This window comes from Seriola dumerili, unplaced genomic scaffold (assembly GCF_002260705.1).
Source record: "Seriola dumerili isolate Sdu_G_001 unplaced genomic scaffold, Sdu_1.0 BDQW01000138.1, whole genome shotgun sequence".
Lineage (NCBI taxonomy): Eukaryota > Metazoa > Chordata > Actinopteri > Carangiformes > Carangidae > Seriola > Seriola dumerili.
The window spans coordinates 57,225-65,173 of NW_019174393.1; positions in this window are offsets into that span (position 1 = coordinate 57,225).

Genomic DNA, 7,949 nt, shown 5'->3' on the forward strand with positions numbered 1-7,949 from the left:
CTGTAACCAGAACAGATTCGTCCTTCCGACTCTTTGGCTGTAATCTCTGCTGTCTAAGGTCACTGATATACTATCTTTGTACCGAGGCGTACATATAGATAACAGCTGCAACATCAGGATTATTGTTCACATACTTGCTTGTGAACTTTATGTGTATCTGGAGGACTGTATCCACCAGGGGGTAGATTAGGACCTAATCACTAATCAGTGTCCCGTGGCTACACTTGAGGAGGTTGTAATATTGTTGATGTTGAGATCACAGCAGAGAAAACAGGCAGACAAGCTGTATGACTTTATCTTCAAACCTTTGCACCATTGTGAAGCCTACTCTCTGATACTGCCCCCCACTGGACATGTGCTGCATTGCGTTTCAGATTAATTTCCGACGACTTTTGCATCAAGCGCTCCCAAGAAACGCAAGATACACGAAGTAGCTTCGATGCGAACGTGTAGCAAATATGTCAACGGCTTAAAAAACATCTACAACTGTCCTGATGTTGTTGCAGTTCAGTCCTGGATTTGTAAGATTTGGTCACGGGGACCCAGTACAGCCATCAAGACCAGTCAGGACAAATCAACTGGCCTCAATCAGGTTTTAACCAACAATAGTCTTTTTAGTCATGAAATGCTGCTAACGATAGAAATATTAATGATATTAGAATTATATTTTAAATTACCACTGTTATCTTGACATATGGAGCTAACTATACAACACAGTGCTTAGTAAACTTACGTTGTAGAGCTGGATTTGTAGTTATTAACAAGAAGTATTTTACTATCCCATTTATAGTTTCCTGGCTCTATAAGAAAGAAATCAGTCACAGGGTGCAAACTGTACCTCCACCTTAACGAGTAGCAATACCTGTTGTGAAGAATAGTTCCTCCATTAGCCTGTTAACAGCATCTTAATGTTGTAGCTGACCTCTGTAGTATAATGTTGGACTGTTCCTGCGACAGTAATGTATCATATTTATATTTATTTATTCATTTATTATATGTTTCACCAGCTGATAAATAAATGTAGAGGAGTAAAAGCTGATACTTCACTATGAAAAGTGGCAGAAATGGTAGGAAATCCCCTCAAAAATGGAAAAATTTAAAGTAAAAGTTCCTCAAATTATTCTCAGATTCTCAGAATATAGAAGTAAAGAGCCAGTAAAAACTGATTGGGAGGATATTTTTAAATCAATAATTGGAAGTAATTTTAAATAATTGAACTTCCTTTATTATTTATTGATGTGTTCAGGTACACTCTGGACTCACCAGAGGGCCCATTAGTGGATCCTGTTGCTTCTGGGACTCCGAACTGCCTCCTCATTAACGGTGTGAAAGCTCTTTGAACGGCGAATGTGTTTGTAGACGGCGGGATCGAACCACAGCAACAGAGACGTTAGTGAGAAAATTCCCTTCAAACAAAGACAAAGTTGGTCTTTGTATTCTGGGCTGAAAGGTTCTTGAATACATCATACAAAGATGACATGATCTCCCAACTTTACATCAGATGCAGCACAAATTTTACCTGAATTTGAAGAAAAATAGGCAAAAGAAAATGCAAATTAATGAGCATTTCCATCCACTGCTGTTATTATTATGGAAACATTTTTGTTGGTTTCATGGATAAATGTGAGGAAAGTGAAATTTAAGTCACATGGTCACATGTACGTCAGCGTTTATCTTTAAGACTGTTTGCTTCAATCAATCCAACAACTTTCCCACTTCAGTCAAGTCCAAAAACTTTCTCTCAGTATTTTGAGATTTACAAGATTTTTTCAAGAAAAATCAACTTGTTTCGAGAATTTTCTAGAAACGTCTCTTGAAATATTGAAACAAGAAAGATTAAGTTGGAGAAGTGGATAGAAGAATAGAGAAGAATTAAACCTGATTTTAGGAGATTTTAGATTTTAGAACTTGTTTTGTTTTCATTGTTTGAACCATAAACCCACGACGACATCACATGACCTTACAGCAGAGTTTGAGGCTGGTGATCATTCAGGATGCATAAACTGTATCATGTGGGAACAAACAAACAAACAGAATAGAGATAATCATCATGTACATGCCTGAACCTGGTTAATGTTGTTGATCCCTTTTACTCTTTACTGAAGCTAGCGTCACTCCGTCCAAACTGTTCATCAGATGGTTGGAGAACTTCGGACACCCCCTCCAACACGTGTGCTTTCCACCACTGTTCACTGTGACGTCAGGAAACCCGAAACAATCAGACATTTAAGGCTCAAAATGATTTAAAAGAAAAATATATCGTGGGCGACAGAAAATCTTTCATCCACCTGTGGGCAGCGGCCGGTAATCAGGAGAAAAATGGCTTCATAAGAAGGAGCCATGTTTGGGTTCTGATCTGTATTTTAAAATCTGTAGATTTTTTTATTTCTTTTTTTGTCACCTTGTTTATTGGAGCAGCAGGCGTCTAAAGAACCGAACCATCAATCACGACTGAATGTAATTAAAAGGAAGTGTTAGCAGAGGCGCAGCAGGGCGTGTGCATGTTAAACAGACGTGCTGCGGCTCAGTAAACACTGAGGAAGAGGACGTGACCGCTCCGCCATGAAAAACAACTCGACACATGGCCGCCGCCTCCGGGCCTTTCAACCGGCGCCTCCAGCAGTAATGAGGACAAAATCTAGAACATGTGAATAAAGTGGGGTGCGTTTGTAAATCCCCTACAGTGCAGATGGTTCATGGCTCTCTACAGACGGGTGGAGTCAGATTCTACTTGGTTTCTACCCTGTTTAGACGCTTAGGGAAACTTGTGACCAAAGTAAAGAAACGGAACGAGAAGGTTTTAAAACTGGCAGCGTTTCATAAAATCACTGCTGATTTGTGTTTAAAATCAACATGAATTCACTGTTTTGTGGCAGTGAGAGCCGCTCGTATGTACCTTTTGTTTAGATGAACACGAAGGTCCGAAAACGATGCTTTTCCTTTGTTTTGTTGTTGTTAATTTTACATTTGTTGATCTGAGTAGAGGAACCGTTCTGTTGGAGAGGAGCTGCTTCTCTCCTCACGGAGGTGGAACACATACTGTTCTCTGTAGATTCAACTCTGTGACTCAACAGGACACATTTGGTTCAGCTGAAAATCTCTGTGGCACCAGTCTGTTGGCAGACAGCATTGATAAGATCTAATTAAGGTTATTATTAATGATCATGGTTTTTTTTTAATCAATTTTACCATTAGCGAGACGTCTCCAGTCGACTCTTTGCCCACTCATCATCTGGCTAACAGCTGCACAGTCTCCATTTATAAACTGATAATTAACATTTACAACTGCAGACTTGGATAGATTATTTAGTGATGATGACAACATAAAACTTCCTGTCATTAGCTAATGACAGAGATGGAGCTTTGATATGAAAAAAAAACAACTATGAAATGAGTTTTTTTAAAACTGTTAAAGATCACGTCATTTTAAGACATTTAAAAACATAATTTATATTTTACATTTTTTCACTAAAACCGTCCGTTTTACAAATGATTTGTCCGGCCACCAGTGGGCCCCGGCCCGCAGGTTGGAACCACTGGATTAGAGAAAGAGATAAGATAGATTTATTCATGTCATAATGACGTTTACATCTGCAGCCCTGGTCGTGTATTAATGCTTTATAACTTTATTATTACTGGATAGAAACATGTTGTATCTATATAGTCTGCAGCTGTAAATGTAAAGGATCAGTTTATGTCTGGAGGTTGGTCCAGATGTGCTGCAGCTGTTCTCTAAAAAGACAAAGTGTCTGCTGGAGGAGGATTTCCCACAACCTGGCAACACAAAAGTTGTCATTATTAATGGCTTATAACTGATCTATAAAGCATTAGTTACTGCTTAGTAAACGGTGTCTGGTCGTAAAGCGGTACCCAGTCAGCTCAGGTTGTTGTGTACACACCAGTGTGACACGTCTTATTCAACAGTGGTAGAAACAAGTGTAACTGTAAGTGCAGGGGGGGCAAATGAGGCAACAGGTGTGAGGTAGAAGCAGCAGCAGCAGCAGGTGGCGGAGACGCTGTGGTAAACTCTGGTTTCATCTCTTCACAGCTTTTACGTGTCGGAACAGACAGTACAGCAACATCTCCATCTGGATCTCTTCATGTGAAATATGTGTTTGTTGGTTTACATCGCTGACAGCGCCGCGGCTGCATGTGAGAGTTTGTTTATTCGCCGCACAAGCTGTTGATTCGAGTTTGGCCGAGAGGATCCTCCTGTAATCTGTTTCAACGCTCCCTCCCTGAATCACGGAGGAAAACGTGGATTCACAGTTTGAAGTACAGAAACTTCTCCAGGATCAACTAGAGACTAAATGAGCGAAACACGATTCATCCTGCATCAGAGGGAGTTTTTCATCTCCGAGTGTGTTGCCTCCAAATTCCTACCACCAACATGCCCGACTGAGTCTAAAAATTACCTGGCGTGAGGCTACTCGTTGCTTAGCAACAGCCACGAGGCTGAGTTGTGTGGCTGCCAGTGAGAGGATAAACAGCTGAACTTCAGTGTCTGTGTGTTGTTGTAGATACACGTCGTCCTGCTCAGGGTCAGCTGCGCCACAGTGTCCCGTCACCGCGTCTCATGGCGGGGTCGAGTGTCGCCGGTCGCCGCTGTAGCACAGTGTGTTGGCGGAGCTCCTGGTGGAGAAGTTTGCTGTGTCCGTGTTTGAACGTCTCAGATTTGTGTTGTTGGTTTGTTTTAGATCTCTGAGCAGAAACCTGCTTCTTCGCTTTTTGTTTTTTTTTAACAGTTTGAGTGAAACAGCTGAATGTAAGAGCTTTAATTCTCCGTCAGCAGAATGTGCAGAAACAGTGTTTTCAGTGTCATTATTCTTTTGTCTTTGTGATAGTTTCTCTAATAGATTTTTGTGCAAAAGTCAATGACTCATAAAGGAATAAATGAATCAGCTATATCTATATTCAACTAAACTGAAACATGAACACTCACAGGATCCCCGAGGGAAGAAACTATCTTTAATTTTCTGTCATTCATGCAAAACTGTCTCAGACTTGCTGGCGTTGCTTCCAGGGTTTCACAGAGCAGAGTTCAGCCATGTTGTGTGTTGTCATTTCTGCACTGGTACTCTCCTGTGTACGGGAAGTTGTTTTAGTAAGCTTTGCAAGTTTTTCTTCGCTAATGACCCGTTAGGGCCTCCGTACTAATCCCTAATTAAGATAACAAGTGAATGTCCGACCTTTGTTGAACTAATCTTCCCTCAACTTCGCCACGAACACAAATAGTTTTAGGCGGATTTTACAAAACCACGTCACAAACATCATCTTGAGTTGAATGACGAAATTACATGAGTAAAGAGAGACAGGAAGAGGAAGTACTGACGTCACGAAGGTGTATCCCCGTCGTAGACCGCGAAGAGTTTTCAGGGGATTTTTTGCTTTGCGTCACCAGCTGTTCCCGCCCTTACCACTGCTCCTGTTGCCCAGCAACCCTGACAACATATAATTCGTTTTAACAGTTGTACCGTTCGCTGTTAGTGAGCTGAAACCCACGACTTGCATTTAAAAGATATAATCCTGGTGGACAGCTCGGACCTTTTCTTTCCTTCCTCCTCCATCTTTCTTTCACTTGTATGAATCAACTCTCGTTTTCTTGTTCGTCTTTAAACTTTAATCACAAACACGTTTCCCAGCTGTGGAAACAGAGTCCAAGCCTTCATCTTGTCGTCCTTCAGATCTTCGTCCTCCTCGGAGGGATCGTAGCTTCACCGTAGCATTTCTGTGTATTTCTATGAGCTGTTGACGTCTTTGTGTCTGAGATGAATAACGTTAGATTTTCTATCTAAAGCCATAAGCTAAGCTGTGAACTGCAGTAGCAACTAAACACTGTATTTTGCTTCTTCACGACATGAATTGAAAACGTTTTCTTTTATTCTTACAGATGTGGTTTTGGTGTTTGTTGAGGTTTTATTGAGACTTTAATTGATTTTAATCCACACTGTAAAATGTTTGTTTGTTACCTACAGTCCTGTTTACTGTATTAATGTCTTTATTTTTATTGTGATACTTTTATTTTCACACCTTTGCACTTTGCACTGTGTCGTCTGCAGGTATCTTGTCGTCCTCTGTCTCTGCTGAACCTCAGCTGTGTACCATGTGACCCAGGTAGCCGCTTCGCCCGTACTTTAACGATAACGACGATAACTATAGTGCCTGATAGAGATCTTTCAATAAAAACACTTTGTCTTCAAACTGAGTCGCTCCACAGCTTCTTCTGCTTCTCCACGTCACGACGAACTTCACATCCTCTGTTTTAGTTCCGTAATTTGTACAGTGAACAGATGGGAGGTCAAGGGTCCACTTACTAGCTTTAACCACGAGTTTTCATCAGCAGATAGCAGGTGTAGAGGTCGGCAGTATTTACTCTGAACTGCAGCAACATGGAACCACGTGGTGTAGCTGCTTCTTATCGCAGTATTTTTCTGTCGATCTCTGGATTCAATTGTTGAAAAACTGTTGGTGATGTTTTGTCCAGGATCCAGATTTTGAACCTAAAAACCACCATCATCTCTCTTCATACATATATACTGTATATATCCGTTAATACGTGACCAAATAACCAGAGCCACATTTCCATTACCTTGCTAAATACACTATTTGAAATTGCAAACTAATGGAAAATTTGAATTTGGGAAAATGGGCTGCACAAGGTGGTTTTTCAGACTATTTGACAAAGCCAGGTTTTGAAAAAGTGAAATGGAACCAATTTTCCCGCATCTATGTCAGATGACATCCAAAAACAGCAGACTATTATCTCCCAGAAATCCCTGACACGTGGTCGCTGACAGATATAAGATGTTTGCAATAGTGTTTTGTTGAATTTTCCCCCAAAAAATTCCTTCTATTTTCCACAAAACTCCACTCCACTTGATTAGGAAGACCATGAATTGCAGCTGAGACCTCCAGAAAAAGCCTAGTAAGTGGACCTTGTGTTGAGATTCTACTTGCAAAAGTCAGGACTGAATGTTGATTTAACAAACTGGATCACATTATAATAAACTACTACCATTTAGATCAATAGAGCTGAAGCATGAAGGTTGTAGTGACCTGGGTTGTAAGTGGTTGTGTATTTGAATCTATCTATCTATCTATCTATCTGGATGAGTGTGCGTCCTTCTTTCTTTGACCTCATCTTTCTCCTTTCATTCACAAATCCCATCAGAATGAAGAGCGTTGAATGGCCTCCAAGCAGACAAGAGGAGGACACACACACTTGTGTTGTCTGAGTCACACCACTCGTTCTTTGTAATCAATGAATATTTAATGACTCTCTCTCACACACACACACACACACACATATTGACCCTGTCTGAGCTTGAACAGCGGTGTTAATACCAAACCACTTATCCCAGGCTCTGTGAGGATGAAACACAAACACACTCAGTCTCTCAGAACATGTTTTATTCATGTTGTTGTACTTTGTCTGTAAACTGAACATGTGTGTTGATACAGATGATAAGCATGGCAGATGAACCCTGCTGCTTCCAAGTTCCCATTAAGCTCAATACAACATAATGTGTGTTAGTTGTTGGTTTGTGTTAAATTTATCAAACACATGTTCTACATGAGGACAATATAAACTGAGATACTGTAGATTTTAATAAAGATAATCAGCTGACATGCAGGACCCTCTTTAGTTGACATTGTACTTTATCGGTGCAGATAACTTCACACAATGAATGATGAATGGACAGACAATAGGACTTGACTGGCAGCAGCGGCTGCCAAACAAAAACCGTAAAATTAAAATAAAATATCCTAATTCAGATGAAGTGTGAAAACAATAAATTTACAGAAAGTTTCATTAATATTTCTACAGAGAAAAAGTAAAACAGATTAAAATCATCTCAAACTTCAACTTGCAGTATAAAGAAAGTAGTAAAGAAACGGACAAAGAGAAGGTGACATAGAGGGGGGGGTAGCTTGCTAGCATTAGCAGC